This window comes from Oculina patagonica, chromosome 8, assembly GCF_052425735.1.
Source record: "Oculina patagonica isolate OP01 chromosome 8, crgOcupat, whole genome shotgun sequence".
NCBI lineage: Eukaryota > Metazoa > Cnidaria > Anthozoa > Scleractinia > Oculinidae > Oculina > Oculina patagonica.
The window spans coordinates 30,590,649-30,612,076 of NC_135765.1; the positions used below are offsets into that span (position 1 = coordinate 30,590,649).

Sequence of the window (21,428 nt, forward strand, 5' to 3'; positions counted from 1 at the left end):
ATGACTTGTTTATGCATCAGTCAATTCCAGCAGTGCCCATCCCCCCCTGGGCAACCGCGGGGCATTTCCTAATGTTGCCCGTCCCGAGGGTGGGGCATTTACGTACCTCGGGTTGACCCCCGGGCATTTGACACGTGCTTTCAAAACCGTGGAGTGAGTCGCGTATTCGTGATAGAGGCATTTATAGGCCAAGACGTGCACTACATTGCAGATTAGCTAGTTCATGAAGGACTAGAGAAGCTCGTGGATGTTTGTGGATGTTTTTAAAGGTATATTTTCTCAATTTTAGATATTTCTTCATTGCTAAGAAGCAACAACTTGTATTGTATTCTTATATTACCTATCGAGAGATTGAAAACAATCAACCCAGGAGCGGGGCATTTGCCCGGTTCCTTCATCCCCACCCCGGGGAATTTTCCAATTTTTTTAAAGAAATGCTAATGCCCGGGGGTGGGGGGGGGGGGGGCATGGGCTCTGCTGGAATTGACTGATGCATTACTCTTTTAGCAGCAGAATTTTGCTTTCAGTTCATAATAAACTATCATCAAAAAAATTTTAAAGCATCACTTTCTTTAAGAGAAAGGATTCAATGTCGTACAGTGTGACAAATAAAATCATGCCAGTCTCCATGAGCACTGCGTGCAGTCCGCCACAAAACAAATCAAGCTTATTTACTGGCTAACAGCTGACTCAAGTTTTACACCAGAGATTCGATACAAAGAGGTGTTATCATGGCCTAACAATAGCCATTTCTGAAAATGCAAATCAGACATGACTTCAAAACGATGCTTACCGATTTCATCAACTTTTCCGAGAAATTTCTGCAGCCCTTCTTCCTTTCCTGTTGATTCTTCCTCCATTTTGAGTTTTGACGCGACGGACTCGCGCCGCGAATACTAATCGACTCCGATGAATCAACCGTTCACAGTTCGGGTTCGTCGGAAGGTCTTCGTAAAATGTTCGAGCATCCGAAGATCATTTATCATTTCTTGTTTTGGTTCTGTGAGAATGACTGATTTTACGTTCTTTGCCTGCTTCCTTACGGTAGTAACGAAAACGAAGACCCCGAAAACGAAAACGAAGACCTATACGAAAACGAAGACCCAAACGAAAACGAAGACCCATACGAAAAAGATTTCATTGGTCCTTTAAGACCAATCAAGCTGGGTGATCATGAAATTAGTTTTGTTAACAAGTCGCGCTGTCTTGGGTTTACGATTGATAATAAGTTAAGCTGGGGATACCACATAAAAGATCTTACAACATCTATGTCTAAGAAAGTGAAGCAATTACGTAGGTTTAAAAGCCTTCCTTCCCAAATTTTGGAACAAATTTACTTTAAGGGTATTCTTCCAAGTGTGACCTATGGAATAAGTGTATGGGGAAATTGCAGTGAAGCTAAACTAGCCAGTCTAGAGAAAATTCATCTTAGTGCGGCCAAACTCATCTTCAAACAACGGATACCACCCTCTTGGAAATCAATAAGTTATTTCTACAAGAAGAGGCTTCTCTGTCTGACACATAAAGCTTACTATGGGATTTGCCCTGAACAAGTTGCAACAATCATCAAGAAAAGTCCTAATTTACGCAATATGAGAGACAACCTTAAACTTACTCTGGACAGACCGAACTGTAATGTTGGTAAACTGTCGTTAAAACACAGATCTGCAATGGCTTGGAACTCTATCTTTACCACAATCAGTTAAATCCATAGAAGACCATAATAGATTTAAAAACAAACTTCGTTATCTTTCTACATATATTGACAAAATTTCTTTCAATCAATCAGCAATAATATACACTAAGGATTTATCAAATTATGAATATTTTTAGGAATTTTATTCTTTACCATATTTTAAAAATTTTATACATTTTCTTTTGTAATTATTAGGTTTATTAGGTTAAGATTTTTTTAAAGATTTTTTTTTTTTTTTTTCATATCTATTTTGTAAATTTTAATTAACCGCAGGTCCACATCAGCTTTATGCTGCCTTATTCCGACCTGTGTAATCAAATAAATGATGTATGTATGTATGATGTATGTGAAGACCCATACGAAAACGAAGACCTATACGAAAACGAACACCAATACGAAAACGAAGACCCATACGAAAACGAAGACCCGTACGAAAACGAAGACCCGTACGAAAACGAAGACCCGTAAGAAAACGAAGACCCGTACGAAAACGAAGACCCATACGAAAACGAAGACCCGTAAGAAAACGAAGACCCGTACGAAAACGAAGACCCGTACGAAAACGAAGACCCGTACGAAAACGAAGACCCATACGAAAACGAAGACCCATACGAAAACGAAGACCCATACGAAAACGAAGACCCGTACGAAAACGAAGACCCGTAAGAAAACGAAGACCCGTACGAAAACGAAGGCCCGTACGAAAACGAAGACCCAATCGAAATCAGTGAGCGCTTTCCATTTACATGGAATTTTCGGTGAGAATTTTTCGACAAATGGAACATTACAATTATTTCGACACGTAAACGGAATGAAAAGATGCTGTTTCTTTTGAAAATTCCATTCTGATAGCACTGCGAGAGCCTAGGTCACACATGACTTGCCAAGGTTTTTAATCTTTTGGTCGGGGAAATGAGACAAGTACAAATACCGTGTGATGTCCATTTGTACTAGTTTCGCGCGATGTTTGTACTCTACGAAGCAGGTCAAGCAGTGTTGGATAAGAATAATATTGAAGCAGACGAGTACTGAGAACGTATTGATCAAGTTTCATTGAAATCCTACAAATATTTGTCTTTAATTTTGAAGTGAGTGCACCTCGCTACGCGCTACATGAGTAAAATTAAAACATCTTGGCCAGTCTGGCCTGTTGCCCCGATAAATAAATGAAAGGTCATTATTGATATGACTTCACATAAGAAGTACTAACAAAACCTTTATTTACTAAATTTAGAAAAATCTATCATTCATTTAATAACCCAAACTGAAACAAACATCTTTAAGTAAAACAAGATAACCTCGCAAACTGACGAGATCTATACACTATGTAGCCCTGCTTGGCAAATATACGACACAACACTGTTTAGTACTCTTTATTAATTGGGTTAACTCAATGACTTGTACAGATCCCAACTGTACAGTACAGTACAAGGTTCGCAGAATTCTAATAAGTTGCATTGACGTTATTGTTCGATAAGAAGATAAAGAAGTTGAAGAGAAAGCGTTAGAAACTTCGCCCGTTCAACCAAAGTGGTGGCGCCGATATGTCGATGATTCGAATGCGTGCATTAAGAGGGACGGTGTTGAAGCTTTTCACAGCCACTTAAACCCGATAAACGCCAACATTCAGTTTACAGTGCTACAACAACTATGGGCAAGAACAGCATAGCCTTCCTGGATACCAGCAACACCGTTAATGAGGATGGTAGGATCGAGGTGGGTGTATACCGCAAGACCACACATACGAGCAAGTATTTAGACTTCCATTCACACAGCCCAGCGCAAAGCAAGAGAGCTGTCGTTAAGACTCTAATGGACCGAGCTAAGTGCATTCCATCAACAACCGCGCAAAGACAAAACGAGAAACAACGCGTTATTAATGACTTAAAAAGCTAACGGTTATCCCGAGAGCTTCATCAAGTCAGCTGGCGAATCAAACAAAACAAACACGCAACCAAGAACCCAGGAGAATCCGAAGGCATACACGTCCATCCCGTATGTGAAAGGAGTGTCGGAGCGCGTTCGACGGATTTTGAACCGCGAAAACATCAAGACAGCGTTTAAACCAGTACGAATGTTAGGAAATATCTTCAAAAAGCCCAAGGACCGACCGAATAAAGAGCGGTTGAAAGGAATTGTATACAAAGTGACTTGCAGGACATGCGCATTTGCATACGTTGGGGAAAGCAAAAGAAGCTGGAAATCGCGAGGAGCCGAACACAAGCCCGGAACAAACGGAAATATCAACTCCGCGATTAAACAACATGCAGAAATCGGCCACGACATACATCCAAGTTACGCCGAAATTCTTGAAACAGGTGTAAGCAGCAAGAACAAAAGACTGTTTCTGGAGTCTTTACATTCTTTCCTCGACAAAAACACTATAAACGAAAGAGCGCCCTTCCCAAGGGTTTACGCATCGCTAGTTGCTCCCCAGGGGGGCAACGAACAATAACGTCAATGCAACTTATTAGAATTCTGCGAACCTTGCAAAATCCATCATTCTCTGAAGAAGACCGCAGAAGGCGATCGAAAATTTAGAGTATCCTTTTACATTTTTAGATCTGTTTAAACCATTTTTATATTTCAAGCTATGACCACAGATCGCTCCAGCAGTTTTAAGTACAGTACAGTTCAAACAGATTTGTCCAGTTTGTATTCTTACTGGCTGATCCATCCCTTTAACTATTGACATTGCGGTTTCGATCCAAAAAAAACTGCGAAGAAAATGAAATGTACTCGATCAGAATTGGTCCGTTACAAACCATGTAAGACGTAAGCCATACTAACACCTGCTACGTAATCACACACACACACACAAACAAGATTGTATTTCGGGTAATAACTATGGTTATATAAACTTGTGATTACTAAGCTGATCAGATTTCGTGTCTCTTACACCAGGAAATTCATCGACGCCGGATCAAGAATGACAATGTCAAATCATATTGCTAAGCCCATTTCGCATGGAATTAGTTTTATGGATACGGGATATTTGGGTAAAAAATTATAGGGATACAGGGTTTTTTCTCATTATGAAAATCGATACGGGATATTTGTGAAAAAAAAATAATGGCACACAGGATATTTAAACAAGAGATTCGAGGATATCGAACATAAACGTTGGAACAACCACCGGAATTAACTGGATAAGGGATATTTATTCCAAAAATTAATGGGATACAGGATACTCAGACCCCTTAATGTCATGGCCTCTAAAGGCATCACTGGAGAGCATCCCAGCACAACCCCCGAAACGTCTCTCAGTTTTTTCAGAAACTATTTAGCACTTTTTAAATACATTATTTACAATGACAGGGTTTTATGTTGATATCCTGGATGTGTCATGATCACTGGAAATAGTCCATCTCGAGCCCACAACCCGCCTTCACCCAGAGCAGAGGTCGGAGAATGACGGGACATCATTACCTTTCATTCAAGACAGGGTGCCAGACAGGGTATGGTTGAGAAGGATGCAGCCTTCTTTTGTCACGAGCGGGAACAAAGAAAAAATCTGAGACCCCAAAGGGAATCAAACCCATGACCTAACGCACACTGGTTGGTCGTGTACACAGGGTTCATACCATTTTTCACAAAAAAATTTTCCAGTACTTTTTCATGGCTTTTCAAGGACTCAGATTGATTTCTCCAGGACTCCAAAATTTACATTAACCCTTTCACTCCCAAAATCTCAATGTTATTTCTGCTTACTGTCTTTTAACACTTCCGACCCTGTATACAGGGTTCGTACGGGCCCTGGAAAACCTGGAAAGTCCTGGAATTTTATTGTAGCACTTTCCAGGACTGGAAAGTCCTGAAAAACGACTACCATTCTCTGGAAAGTTCTGGAAATCTGTTAATCTCAAGTAACAACTGAAAGCAGACAGTAAGAAGTAGGTAGACTTGCGCGATTTCGAAAAATATGAAATATATGAATCATAGTGAAGCTCAATGTTTAGCTCTATTTACCAATTTTACGCCTACTTTCGCAAAAAAGCGATTATTTCAAAACTCGTCGATGAATTTTCTCCAAAATTTTTCAGAGTGGCAATTGATCAGTACACTACACAATCCCTGAATTTCATGCTCATTGAAAACTTCTAAGGTTGTCTAACATAAACGCAAAATATAGTAAATATTGAAGCGATCTCGTAGTTTTGAACAATTTTGTGCTCTGGGATTTCCTATTGTTTCGAGTTGAGCACAACATCGAATTCCTGTGCACCACGCGTAAAATGACTTCGCTTGGCTACCTTCCGAAAGCTTACCGAAATCTTTCCGAAATATGGTCCGTTTTAAAGAAAACAATGGAAAAGAAATTGTCACGCAACAACTTTTCTTGTGTGATCGACGTCTTGGCTGAGTTGAAAGTTAAAAATGCCAAGAACAAGAAATGCAAAACAAAAAAAAGGCCGCCGTACTGAATGCTACGCTAAAGAGATTTTAACATCAAAAGAAAGAAAGTGTAAACGAGGTAAGTTTCTGAGTATGCTGTCAAGTCATTTGTAAATGTCTGGAATGGCGTCAAAACATAACCGACTTTGAGTTTCATTCATTCATTATTGTTTACTTACTCGAGAATATTACCATATTCCGAAAGATTTCGGAAAGCTTTCGGAAGGTGGCCAAGCATAGTCATTTCACGCGTGGTGCACAGGAATTCGATGTCGTGCTCAACTCGAAACAATAGGAAATCCCAGAGCACAAAATTATTCAAAACTACGAGATCGCTTCAATATTTACTATATTTTGCGTTTATGTTAGACAACCTTAGAAGTTTTCAATGAGCATGAAATTCAGGGATTGTGTAGTCTACTGATGAATTGTCACTCTGAAAGATTTTGGAGAAAATTCATCGACGAGTTTTGAAATAATCGCTTTTTATGCGAAAGTAGGCGTAAAATTGGTAAATAGAGCTAAACATTGAGCTTCACTATGATTCATATATTTCATATTTTTCGAAATCGCGCAAGTCTACCTACTTCTTACGGTTTGGATATCGGATATGGGACATTTTTAAAAGGAATGAGGGTTAAAGCCTCTCATTAAACATCAAAAAAGAAGCAAATTTCTTTATATGAAGTCTTGTCTTTATTTTACGCATAAATTATACCATCTAAAAAGAAAAAACAAGATATTTCAAAATTCCTCTTGTAGATTTCGATGAAACTTCGCAGAGCTGAAGGCAAACACCCAAGGTATACGTGGCGTGGAGGATCTCAAGAGAAAATGCGGTTACGGGCTAAAATTCGATTCGGAGCAAAAACCTGTGTGACGTCATTGTCACGTGATATTCATTCCGATCTCCCAAAAATTTATATTATATTGCAGTTCAGTCTATGTGTAATCCATGTGATATAGTAGATATGTCATTGACATTCATCCCTTTAAGTATGAGGGTTTCAAAGTCGATAGGTATCGCTAGAAAAAAACTGGGTCGAGCCACCTTAAGAAGTCGAGAATTAAATAATTATTCATGCTCTATTCAGACCACCAATTTCTCAATTCAACGCCTGGTATCACATGTGAAGACGCGAACCCACGCTGTGAACATGAAATCCCGCTCAACTCTTTGTTTATTTATTGCGAAGACGCAAACTAAAGCTTTGAACGTGACATACCGGCCGCTTAACTTGTTATTCGTTGTATAGACGCGAACAAAAGCTTTGAAACTGACATACCGCTTGACTTTTTATCTGTTGTGAAAACACGAACCGACGCTTTGAACATGAAATCCCGCTCAACTCTTTATTTGTTGCGAAGACGCGAACTAAAGCATTGAACATGTCGAAACATGAAATCCCGCTTAACTCTTTAACATTTCTTTATTTGTTGCGAAAACCACAGGGGGCCCAGACAAACTGTTTGTGTATGGCCTGTGCACATTTACATTTTCATAGAGAATGTATGGAATTTTCCGAATGGTTTGTAGAATTGCGTAAAATGGTGCAAAACATTAACAAATTTGTGCTGAATAAATGTTAACTTTCCTACCTTTTGTGTAGTGTCGTTCTTTTGGCTCGAAATGGCGAATTTGAGTCGATTGAAGGGTATTTTGCTTTTGCTGTTTACTATACATCTAATTATATGGAAAGGGTGGAAACTCCAACAGCTCCAAAGTAGAACACTTCCAGCGCCGAGCCGATTTTCGACCTGATAATCCCATCGCACAGCTTTCAAACTACGCACCAGAAAAGAGGAAGGCTTGACGAATCTTCTCGTATCATTTGATCGAAAATTTATCCAAACGGTCCGGAACAAGCCCTCAAACGAAAACGGGTATCCAAAATTTTTAAGCCGTCCGAATGCGTAGCACCAATTTGTGGTGCCGAAGGGAAACGCTATTCCCCAGCCTCTTTGTGATTGGATACAATTGAACAACGGTCGTTCAAGATTTTGTTTCGTGGATAGGGAGGCAAAGGCAAAACAAATACTCAATAGTATAGGGAGTGATGTCAATTGTGCGACACAACCTTAGGACCCTTGCGCAAATGGCAATTACGACGGCGATACATTATCATTTAATATGCGTCGTTGTAACTTCTATGCGTCGAAGAAAAAGGAGTGCACCGTTGACGTCTGTTTATTTACTTCCACTACACTCTTTCCGAAACACCGCTCCCACAAACAATGAAAACCTTTTCCCCTTGCTTTAGCAGTCAACTGTTGATAGCCTTCGCCCCAAAAGATTTCCCTGTTCCTCCCTCTCCAGTTACGAGAATATTGTGCCCAGCTTCGGCTATGTGTAGGATTTCAGATTGTTCAGAAGTTAATTAGGTTTCGAACCTATAAAATGAGGACTATTTCGGTGATTGCAGCCATAAATGTTTAAAACATCAAAAACAGAAAGAAAAATAAAGGAACTCAAACACGAGTACCTTGCCATATTCGTATGTCCCGAAAAAATCCCACTTTTCCGCAAACTCGCGATCGCCTGCATTTTCTGCGCTACGAAAGTCGTGATGGAACTTCGCGGGGTTTTCCCAATCAGCCAACCTTGACATAAGAATAGCAAATCACAACAATGGTTTTGCACGAGAGTTTCACATGTGGGTGTATTGTTTTGCAATCTCTGTAAAACAACTAGGTGAGATGACTAAAGTCTGATATTTTTTTAGGGCTGTAAAATATTTTTTTCGTTGAAAAATGAACGCTGACTTTTATTTGAAGCTAGCTAGCTTTAAAAATGAACTCATACCGACTAGATGTAGGTACTTACTCGTTTCTTAAGTCAGTATGAATATTTCATAATTACTTCGCCGCACTGACAAGTTACAACGACGCATATTTAAATGATAATGCATCGCTTTCGGCATCGCCGTCAATATTGCCATATTTTGCGCGAGGGTCCTTAGGTTGTGTCGCACAATTGACATCACTCCCTATACTATTGAGTATTTGTTTTGCCTTTGCCTCCCTATCCACGAAACAAAATCTTGAACGACCATTGTTCAATTGTATCCAATCACAAAGAGGCTGGGGAATAGCGTTTCCCTTCGGCACCACAAATTGGTGCTACGCATTCGGACGGCTTAAAAATTTTGGATACCCGTTTTCGTTTGAGGGCTTGTTCCGGACCGTTTGGATAAATTTTCGATCAAATGATACGAGAAGATTCGTCAAGCCTTCCACTTTTCTGATGCGTAGTTTGAAAGCTGTGCGATGGGATTATCAGGTCGAAAATCGGCTCGGCACTGGAAGTGTTCTACTTTGGAGCTGTTGGAGTTTCCACCCTTTCCATATAATTAGATGTATAGTAAACAGCGAAAGCAAAATACCCTTCAATCGACTCAAATTCGCCATTTCGAGCCAATAGAACGACACTACACAAAAGGTAGGAAACTTAACATTTATTCAGCACAAATTTGTTAATGTTTTGCACCATTTTACGCAATTCTACAAACCATTCGGTAAATTCCATACATTCTCTATAAAAATGTAAATGTGCACAGGCCATACACAAACAGTTTGTCTGGAAGCCCTGTGTTTGAACATGAAATCCCGCTTAACTCTTTATTTGTTTCAAAGACGCGAACTAAAGCTTTGAACATGAAGTACCGCTTAACTTTTTATTTGTTGGAAAGACGCGAACTAAAGCTTTGAATTTGAAATACCGCTTAACTTTTTATCTGTTGCGAAGACACGAACCGACGCTTTGAACATGAAATACCGCTTAAGGAGGCTCGATGTAGTTTTTTTTAGCCAAAGGGTGGTTGTTTTGAAAATTAAAATTATCTAGGAAGCCAATGTTCGATTTTTGCCAAAATACACCATAATGATCAAATATGACCAAATTTTACTTTTTTACCCGTCACTTTAGTGACAAAAGTTACCATAGCAACCATTGACGTTTTCTTTTGTTCTCAAACAAGCTTGATTTTCTCGAAATCTAGATTGACTCTTGGTATTCATTTTTTGATATGTTCAAGTATAGTAGATTGACTACCTGTACACAAAATTTTAGGAAAATCTGTAAGAGCGTTTTAGAGTAAATCAAGAATGAAGTGTTTGGTATTTCCTTATAAATTCCTACAATCGGCAGTTGATATATTTTAACAAATTAAAGCAAAACGTCTTTCGCTTTTAGTTAATGGTCTTTGATGGTGTAAGTATTTATATTTCAGTGAGAGTAACTGCGCTCAAATAATACGAAACAATTTAAAAGCGCCCATTTTATATTAAAACAGGTTTTTTTCTGAAAATTTCATTCTTGATTTACTTGAAAACGCTCTTACAGATTTTTCTAAAATTTCGTCAACAGTTAGTCAATCTACTAAACTTTAACATATCAAAAAATAAACACCAAGAGTCAATCTAGATTTCGAGAAAATCAAGCTTGTTTGAGAACAAAAGAAAACGTCAACCGTTGCTATGGTAACCTTTGTGACTGAGTGACGGGTAAAAAATTAAAATTGAGCATGAAATACCGCTTAACTCTTTATTTGTTGCGAAGACGCAAACTAAAGCTTTGAACATGACATACCGTTTAACTCTTTATTCGTTGCAAAGATGCAAACTATTAAAAGCTGATGTGGAAAACTTAAAAAAGACTTGTATAAGAGATGAAAACTTTTTTGCTTCTTTGGTGTGCTAAGAAATGGAATAAGACGTATACGGAACTGCAGTGTCCATCAGGGAAAATTAGAGCGGTGTATGTAGAGAATCACACTTTAAAAGCTGATATCAAATCAGAAATCTCCAACCGCTTACAGAATAATGAATTTTATGAGCAAAGGGGGTGGGTCATGTAATTTTCAATCCCCTATCAGGGGTGGGTCAGTCAGTTTTGAGCCAGAAGGAAGGGGTGGGTCACAAATTTTCAAGCCACCACTTTTCCAATTGCTCCGGGCCCCCCCCCCCCCCCCCTCTGGTACTTATTGACCAGTGAAATATCATAATTTTAAGTGTTATTGACGCTAAAAGTTTAACAAATTTTAACAAATTTTAACTTATTGACCAGTCCCTAATCAATGAACATCGCGTGGCGAGTTGCAAGAACCGGCGGAATTCGAGTTATCGGGGTAAATTTGTCCCAAAGTTTGATCAAGGGAAACGAAATTAAGTTCGAGTTAGCGAGGTTTTCGAGTTATCCGAGTTCGAGTTAACCGAGTAAAAATAACTGAAAAGTGGGGTCAAATCCAAGGGAAATTGAAGTTAGTTCGAGTTAGCAGGGTTTTGGAGTTATCCTAGTCCAGTCCCTGAACTTTCTCTTCCTCGCGCCTTTGATAGGGACTGAACCCAGGCGCGAGAAGAGAGAGTCCAGAATAACTTGCATGCGCATGCGCCAGTTTTTCCCCCAAAATTGGGGGGAAACCATATTTGGCAGCCCTTTTAAAAACGCGCGCGCACAGATAACGAGCTCAAAGCAGGATCACCGAAATAACTTTAAAAAGCCTAGCTTTGTAGTCAGTGTCTATTAAAAGCTCACGGTCAAAACAAAAATCGCTATTCGTCAATTATTCCTAGTGTTTTGTGGCTGTTTATTGAATTGATTTTGGATGTAATTGAGCACAGTTTTTTTCTTGCATTTATTCGCGCGCTCGGTCGCGTAGTTGAATTCGTCATTTGAGCGAGCATTTTTAACTTAGCGCGCGCATCCCAAGCAAGTGACGCCACATCCTCGCTTCTGATTTGTTCGTTCTGAGCATGCGCATGCAAGTTATCCTGGACTCTCTCTTCGCGCGCCTGGGTTCAACCCCTATAAAGGACGCGTGGAAGAGAGAGTTCAGGGACTGGACTAGGAGTTATCCGAGTTCGAGTTACCGGGGTTTAGACTTTATCAAAGCCCGTTTCCGGTAGCTAGGTCATCGGCCCAGTTTTCTGGTCGACGATCTGTTGGGGGTGTGACAGCGTTGATATCCAATCAGGGAACGCAATGGGTTGAGACGTCAACTTGATCCTTGCGAAATCCCTCACTTGTTCTGTAAATGCTCTCGACGCGAGAGAAAGTGAAGACGTGCGAAGGAAATGAACGTGAAAGGAGATTCGAGAGATTTGATGACCACAGTTTGTACAGATAATTTAGCCGAACAGCTTTCTTCGTCTGGCTTCGCACCAACGAAATTAAAATTTCTAAGTTTACGCAAGCTGGCGACTTATTGAGGCACAAAAAAAGCTTTCGGCAATAAGTCGGGTTCGAAACACCTTACACGCACAAGATGCGGGCAACAGTTTGCTGGGGTCATCTCAATTCATTGTGAAATTCACGCGCGTATCCAGTCATTTGAGAAAAGTTTAAATGTTTATTTACTTTACACCTACAGTAAAAACCCGCGTGTAAGAAGACTTTCAGGGTTTGGCAAAACAGGTTCTTGTATTATGGGGTACTTATTGACAGTTTAGGCTAAGTAGGTTCTTAATTAGGTCCTTTATTTCTACAGAGTAGACATTGTTGTTGATTATCAGAAAATTAAATAGTATATACCAGGAAAAATCTCGATTTGATCAATTTTTGCCCGCAAATAGTCTCGGGAGTTGTAAAATGCCGACAAGCTGAAAGCCCGCAAGTAGGTATCGGGAGTTGTAAAATGCCGACATACGGTGATTGGTCAATGATGACGCAAGTAAACGATGATTGGGTAATGATGACACCCCAAGCATGAGCACGTGCACGGATGACAACAAGCAAACAAACGACGCTTGTAAACGTTGATTGCAGTTGGGCAGAATTTTGAAAAAGATAATTTGAGGTTTTATTCGAGGCCTATTCATTTCACAATGTCTAAAAGCCGAAAGCAATGCAATTGTTGAAAAGACTTCGCGATAATTAACTAAGTAACTCGCAGAGAAGTAAGAAAATCCACATTTTTTACATCTGAGTGGCCGAAGAAGAAATATGTCTAGGAACACGTACGAACTGATATCAAGCCATATCTTCAAATTTGTCTGCGATTTACGATAGGCAAGCCTAAGTCCAAAACCGCGATTTACCAAGCGCAAACTACTTGAACGGAGAAAAGCCTTGATCAGTCTATCTCCGGACAAGATTTACAAGAAACTTAAAAAAAAAGATCTCGAGATAATTGTTTAAGACTCGCGGCAGGCGAAACCGGAAACCAGAAGCGAGCGACTTTTAGAAAGTCAAGCGTTTTCATTGTCAAAGGTGAGAAATTCTTTCGGTATCCTTTCCTTTTAAAAAGTTGATCGTTGTCATGAAGCGTGATTTACGATAAGAAAGCCTTTGTCCAACTGACCGTGATTTACCAGGCACAAACTACTTAAATGGAGAAAACTTATGCGGCATCAAGAAAAGAAATTCAAAAGAGATCTCGAGATGCATTGTGATTATTTAAAACTCGCGGCAGGCGTGTTAGATTCGAGCCCGCAAAGCGGCCCATTCAAAGCGACGAAGTCGCGAAAACGAGCCACGCAAGTCGCGATAGGTCGACCGTGTTAAATTAATAAAGACGACGGACTTTTTCTAAAGTCTAGCTTGAGTCTAGCTGAGATCCCCCACCACAGCAAAACATGACAAAATGATGTCAAGATGCTGTTGCGTTCTTGTAATTAAATGATTTACGGTATCATAATTAATAATCATCCAAAATAGAAAATTAATTTCTAATAAAATGTCTGAATTGTAGAAAAGGATGAACAGCATAGAAAAACCGATAAACATCGTCGAAACTTCGGGGGCAACCTAGTGTCAGTCATTTCTAGTAAATAATTAAAGGCAACTTACTTACTTATCTATGAAGATGCAAAAAAGGCCAAAACCACTATTTAAGAATCTGAAAATACTACATATTCATCAAATCAATGATCTTCACACTGTCTGCAGCCTATCCTTTTCATGTTTGACCTACTGAGCAATAGGATTCCTAATAAATTAGTGATTTTCGTGTTTCAATAGTCAACAATCACATGCATATGGCACACGGCAGGTAAAAACTGAATTACACAGGCAATAACAGAACAAATTATGGATTATTCTCAGTTAAGAGTAAGGGCATAAAAATATGGAATTCTCGTTTTGAAGACAAAAGAAAAGAATTTCTAGTACTTGTCAGTAATTTCTAGAATTACTAGTAATTTAGAATAACTCTCAAGCCTCGACTCTAGCCAATAAGTAATTAAATCGCTAAATTGTAGGTAACTTAGGATGCTTAGACTCTTTAGATATACGGTACATCTCTGATCTCTGATCCAGTCATATGGCCACTTCATGGCTGGCATCTGAATCCGTTTGGCTTCGTTTTTCACAGGTCTGCCGACAATAATCAAGCGATTTATCGCAGTATTCAAAGCAAACTCTTAACATGCAGTGATGTACACAATCCCTGAAGTCATCAACACACTGACTGTAGCAGCGGCTCGGGGAAAAGGCAGTCACCACGGGCACTAAGCACAATGCTATTACAAATATAATGAAGCCACTCTTCATGATCATCTGAAATGAAATACATACGTTAATAATTAAATCAGCAAATACCCTCCAATAAGGCTGACAGAGATAATCTAATCTCTAAAGCCACTGCCAAAATTGCTCGCGAACATTTTGTTTTGAAAGTTCTTAAATCCCCAAATATAGAACTAGAACTCGGAGAAAATTTATCCCCGAAAGCCATATACCAAACAATGGATGTTTCCAATTCAAAATCATTCTTCATGGCATCCTCCACAAACTAAAGTCTTTTTAAAATGGGACTGAAAACGTCACCTCGCTTTGATCGCTGCAACGTTTCCAACGAAACCTAAGAAGTTTTTGGCGTGAAATTATTATTGGTGGAACGAGAAACGGTCGGAGAATTGTTCCTTAAACGTGACAGATATTCTGTACGGCTACAAACCAGTCTGTACTAAGTTTTTCGCCTTAATGTTCTAATGATCGCGAAATTTTTTGCGTCTGTCCTGTTATTGATGATAACCTTTTAGAGGAGGCAGCGTGGCCGAGTGGTTAGAGCGTCGGACTTGTAATCCGGAGGTCGCGGGTTCAAATCCCATTCTGACCACTAGCTGGTATTGTTCTCAGTAGTCCCGAGTTCAACTCCTCGGCTGTGTTTGTAAATAGCCAACTGGTCTGCCTCCTACCAGTTGGGATTTTTAACCATCTTACGTTCATTTACAATATTTGTTTCACATTGGCCCTGAAAAACCCCATTGCGGGAGTGGTCAATTAAGTATATTATTATTATTTATTATTATCATTAAATTGCGTCATAACATTGTCAAAGTTTGTTTTTTACAATAACAAAAAGCCAAAACTGATTTTTAAAACGAAAGAAAGGGGATCAGGGAAGATGCGATTGCCGTACGGCCGCAAACAAAACAAAGTTTGTACTTATATGTAGTGAAATGGCGTAATTTATTCTCTGTATTAACAATATTGTAAAGAGATTTTTGAACGTTTTTTTTTTTTCAATATTGTAAAGTCTTTTTTCTCTTCAATAAAATAATTAAAAAGAAATAGTGTGTGCCAATATTCACCATCATAACTGTTTCGTACCTTCTTTATTAATCAATACACCCCTCTGTAACAGACCCAGTGGAACCCGACCCAGTGGATTATTTTCTCCTACCCAGTGAAAATGTAGTCTCCCCGGTACCCTGCGAATATTTTGATTTTACCCGCCTATTTTTATGCTTCCCCAGTGACTTGCGGTGTGACTTATGTCGAACAAACCTCTTTAAGAAAAGCTAAGAAACGACCCAAGTAAGCCGACCCAGTGGGAAATTGCCCAACCCAGTGACTTTTTTCAGATTCCGCTGGGTCTGTTACAGAGGGGTGTATCAATGGCAAGGGAAGTTTAAAAGAAGTTGTATCGACGTGGTTACACGCAAGCCTTGGTTAATCGACAAGACATTTTCTTTGAGCTTGGTGTTTATCACAAAAAAAACCTTCATTGGCTAAACGGTAAAACAATAAATTGGTTGCTTTTTCTCACTCGCGCAAGCTTGTTGGCAGATTTAGCTCAACAATCAAGCGTTTAATTAGCACATAACGAAATGTTACTTGAAAATTTGTTTAGACAAACATGGCAAACCAACTATAGGTCGACACACACGAGGGGACAAAATAAAATATGTATTTATGAATATGAGTAAGTCCTTAGACTAGTTTCTGCAACAAGTCTGACGACAAGCCCCGCGAATTCTCTTGAACTTAAGAAAGAAATCTCTGGGACCTGCTCCTCCAATTAATAAGGTTGTCATGCACAAAGGAACGAGTGAACTCTTCACAATAAAAAAAATATGTTTTATCTCACAAAGATGATAAGCTGCTTCATTTCAGCTGCTTTCAAATTTGTAGCTAGTGACGTACGCAGCGGTTGCTATCGACGAGCCTGCGATCAGGCATTACAAAAAACAAAGGATTGACGGCAAATACGCGATCGGCCTTTTTTTTCCGTGGAGGAAAAACAAATAAACCCTCACCGCCCGTTAGCTAACGTGAAATAAAAAATTACCAAAGATCCCATCCTGTATACGTCCGAGTGAAAGCATAACCGTGACGAGCTATCGACAAAGAACATATATTGGATTGCTTTTGCACGTTTGCTATTTATACGCGCTAAAACAGACGTAAGCAGCGGTAGCAGGCATGTTGCTTTGCATGCACGAAGGTTACGACTTTAAAGGTTTCAAATGTCATAATAACTTGTGTGACGAATCATCTGGTGTTAACGGAAAAACCGAAGACAATTAGCAATGTTGATACGTTATACCAGCAGAACACACGGACCCATTAGGGCCCTATTTTTCGTCTTGCCTCCAACAAATAAAAAACTTATATAGAAATGGCTGCGAGGCAGAAAATTAAACTTACCATTTTGGTGTTATGAGTGGAAAAACTGTACCGCTGACAAGTAGATAGGCGCTTGAGATTGTCACTGAAAACTGAAATAAATTAAATGAAGCATTATTTTAATTGCACTTTAAATACAAATGTGAGGACTCAAATGTGCAGATAAGAGTGAAAAAAAAAAAGAAATACTCAAGCTTGGCTCACTTTATTGAAAAGTGAATATCGTATTTACTCGAATAAGCGCCGCCCCGCCGCATTTGGGCCAAAAAATTTTATAAGCGCCGCCCCCGAATAAGCGCCGCCGTCCCGATGCGACGCTTATTCAAGGAACTCCGTTTAACTAAAAACAACACTACAAAGCAACTCTAAAACAAACTTGGACATTTCTTTCCATCAAAAGCGATGTTTTTCAGTTCAAAATGATTATTGTATTACCGCTCGCCCATTAGTTTTCTATCCAACATTCTTACAAGAGTAGTACTGTAAATGTTGTGAATGCCGCGAACTTTGCCAGGACAGCTAGCGCTACTTCTCTCTTCAGCAAGAGACGAATACTGACAATCAAAATATGCTATTTTTAATTACTGTAAAATATTAGATACTTGGTACCGTCCAACTATTAAATATAAAGCGCCGCGCTTATTCGAGTAAATACGGTATGAATATACTTTACAGCCCCCCCCCGGGGGCTCTCATTTAAAAAGGAGCTGCAGGGGGGGGGTGCTCGACGGAACATTTGTTTAATTCAAACCCTGAAGGAGACCAATCTGGACGTGGTTTAAGCTTTTTGACTCCTAAAATATACCATTTTCCATGCCTGATCGCATCAGCAACCTTGAACGAGACCTCGAAAGCTCGGCAAATTTTCTTGAATACCCTAAGTGAGACCTAAATCCTTTATTTATATCCCTAAGCGATACGAAGACGAGCATCCCTGCCCCTTTATGTGGACCACTTCACATTGTCAGTACGGTAAGGGTCATCTAAAACAAACACGAAATCAGAAGTCAAAAATATGATTGTGTGCCATTTGTTTCTTCTCGGCTTCTGCTGAAAAGTAGTTCAGTTTTCATCTTAAAACTTTTATAACATTTTTACTTTCCTTCTTTAGAAGAGGGGTCTCCTATTTAGTTTCACTGACATGCAAATAAAGGTTTTCTTAGTGCATTCTCACCTCATCCCTTTACCCCGATGGGGGAAGTACAAATTCTACTTACATTGGCTCTGTGCCTCAAACACGGCAGTTAGTGTCCACACTAAAAGTCGGACTGTCTGAATTGTCTGGGAGGAGCGCTCGCTTTTAAAGCCAAAACTAGTATCTTAGGCAGGCAAAAAATGACTATCTGTCACGTCTTGGTTTAGGGTTTCAGTGCTTGGATCCGGGCGATAATTCCGTGGTTTATCATAATACGATCGCATTAAAAATAATCACTTGATTTCCTCGGCTGAAGCGGAAAACGTTTATGTATTAATTGTAGGTATTATACCCCCCAGCAAAATTAAGTCTTGAAAGTGACTTCCTCTGATTTATCTGACACTCCGCATGCTTAGAAATATAAGTTACGGATTATGTAATATATTTCTTAAATAAAATGGCCACTGTCACGAGCATCATTTCGAAAGGTCAAAATACGTTTTTACATCAAAGGAGACCCAAAAATAATTGTCCAGTTTCAAGGCGTGCATGTCACCACGAGTTGCGCATGTACTTGACAAATAGACATCTTGTAAATTAATGAGGAAAAAATTCATCTGAAAACGAAGTTTTTGAGGTCATCTCAAAGAAAACACCCCCCAAAAAAGTGTAAAGTCAAATAATTTAAAAACTTACTAAGTTGTCCTTAGGTTTCTATTATAGGGAAATGGCGCAGTTAATTCAATCCCAGCTCATTTTTTAAATCAACCGGAAAAAAAAATGTTTCAAACGTTTATCAGGGGTGGTCAGAAACCGACCTAAAGTGATGGCGGTTACCATTTATAATCAAGTTTCCGGTTATTGCTTTTTCCTTGATGGGAGATGGATTAAAAATAAGATTATGAACAAAGTGCAGAAGTTCTCGACAGTTTGTACCAAAGGAAACTTCCGGGATTTTTGTGTCTAGTGCGAAGCATCTAGACCCTATGCAGAAGGGGTAAAAACTCAGATAAATACTTCATGTAAGCTAAGATATCAAGTAATGCGCATAGAGTTTCACTGGGTTTCCCGTTCCGTGACCATTTACCTGAGGATAAGATGGCATTCAGGAAAAGTGTAACCACTCGATATATCATCGTGACCATTTCGCAATCACTCGAGTACAAGGAGATGTTCGGAACCCAATTGAAATCAAGCACGAGCACAAAGAGGATATTCGGAACCAATTGAATTCGAGAATGATCACAAAAGGGATATTCGGGACCAATTGAATTTGAGAACGAATATTCCGCGACGTTTGCGATGCTCTAGGTCCTCTATGTCAGTGATAATGCATTTGCCTCTAGTAGCGAACTGCAGCTATTACTTACTATTTACGTCTACTGATTACGGCTTATAAAGTGAGAGCTTCGATATTTACGGGATTGTTGCCTTTAAAAGCACGAGGAATTGCAGACACTTCTATAAAGGCAGTTTATCTACCACTTAAAAATCACACAATTTTCGGGTTAAGCGTGCAAATGCCCTCCAAATTCCCCCACATTTTTTGACACTCAAAACTCTAATTACTACTGAAATGTTTGGCTACTACAGTGCCAAGGGACTGGCAAAATGTGTTCGCTATAACGAGGTTTCGTTATATCGAGGTACTTTCTCATACATTTTACTATTACTGGGACGAAGAATGTCGTTTGTTATATCGAGGACTTCGTTATATAGAGGTTCGTTATATAGAGGTTGCACTGTATTGTTGTAGCCTGCGAATACAGCCGCCTCTATTGCTCTCGCTACTACGTGCAAAACGCGCCAACTGGGGTTAGGTTTCTGTCATTCGTTTCCTTTTATATTAGATAAAGCCGGTTTAAGGTGCTAATTGCATCAATGATTATCTGTGATTAATGATTCGCCGCATGAATGTACGCGCGCTGACTTTACTCACGCTTTATAAATTTAGACTTGGCTAATGCATGTTTGACGCTGTTCCAATTTACTGTCAATTAAAACGTTTTAGGTTTTGCAGAGTTTGTTCGTGCACGTATTGTTTTGGAATTGCGAAAAAGTGTGCTTGCGAGATAAATGAAGTAATTTGATTATCTCCTTTTGATGGGCACAAAAATGCTTAAAACTGGTCATCTTTTATCACCTACTCAATAGGGGAAGGGGAATGGGACGGAGGAAATGTTTTAAATTACTTGCCACTTGAGGGATTAAAAATTACGTGGGTGATACGCGTTTTCCATGCGTTTAACTCAACAATAAATCATCGCTTAGTCCACAGAGCAAAATAGAATTGCTGCTCAGTTTGAAATGACCAGTACGAGATATAAATGAAAGAGTCACGTTATATTTTATAAGTTTTAAAAGTACTACGAAAACAACTCTGATAAAAATAAATTAACATCTCTACCTTCAAAGTCTTCAAAAGCGATAAAAGCGCCTTTGACCTTAAATACTGACGGCCGAGTATCGTATATCGCATGTCACGCTTCAACATAACACACTTCTTGTTGAACAGAAACTAAAGGAAATATAAACGCGACAGGGTACGTCTAAAAGCCTTAGGCTTTCTTGTTAGCCAAAAGAGTGGTTTAACATTAACCATCCGGTTTCAAGCTACTCAGTGGCTTCTTGTTGGGCGATGATGTGAAGTCTTTCGTCTGATGTAATGGTTTTGTAGCGATCGACCGACCAAATAGGACTGCGAATTAACTACACGTGAACGTCGAACTGAGATTAAGTTTAGCACAACAAGAAATCGCCACGAAGAATACAGAGTAAAATTCTTCTTGAAAGTTAGAAAGGACTTATACAAAATGTAACGGAGGAGACAAATTGAATTGGATGACTTCTATTAGATTCAGTAAAAAGACAACTTCTACAGTTAGCTACAATTGGCCTGTGTAATACAATTACGAGACCACGCTTGACCTCTGTCACTGGAGAGAAGTATTGTTTATCATGGATTACCAAATGTCACGCTACAAGACAACGCAAATTTTGTTTAGATTTTGTTGAACAGTCACTCAATACAGAAGTTGTCAGCTACTTTTATTTAGTATGTTAATTTTTTTGACAAATTTCCTTATTTAAGATCCCGTTAGGAAACGTCATCCCTCTGCATGCACTGAGTGCCGTTTATTATATTGCTCGCCATAAGAAGGCTGTACATGATATCGCCAAACACGTCGAGTTTAAGAGCTATTTTTGCGGTGAAATAATTAAATACCTTAAACTGTATAAGGTTTATGACACTCATTCGATTGCTGACACCCTATTCAACTTCCAAAATTCAGAAACAACTTTGAATTGGGATTGGTGGAGGGGGGGGAGGGGGGATCTGGTGGAATGTAGCA

The 21,428-nt window shown here is 39.3% G+C and overlaps 1 long non-coding RNA gene across 1 annotated transcript; it reads right to left on the reverse strand.

The window, feature by feature from the left end:
• Nucleotides 1-14,206: 14,206 nt before the first annotated feature.
• Nucleotides 14,207-18,247, reverse strand: LOC144664490 (uncharacterized). The gene is made up of 3 exons (XR_013572814.1): nucleotides 18,158-18,247; nucleotides 16,962-17,032; nucleotides 14,207-14,585 (listed from the first exon to the last, which is right to left on the reverse strand). It is a non-coding gene; the product is annotated as an uncharacterized LOC144664490 (long non-coding RNA).
• Nucleotides 18,248-21,428: the final 3,181 nt, after the last annotated feature.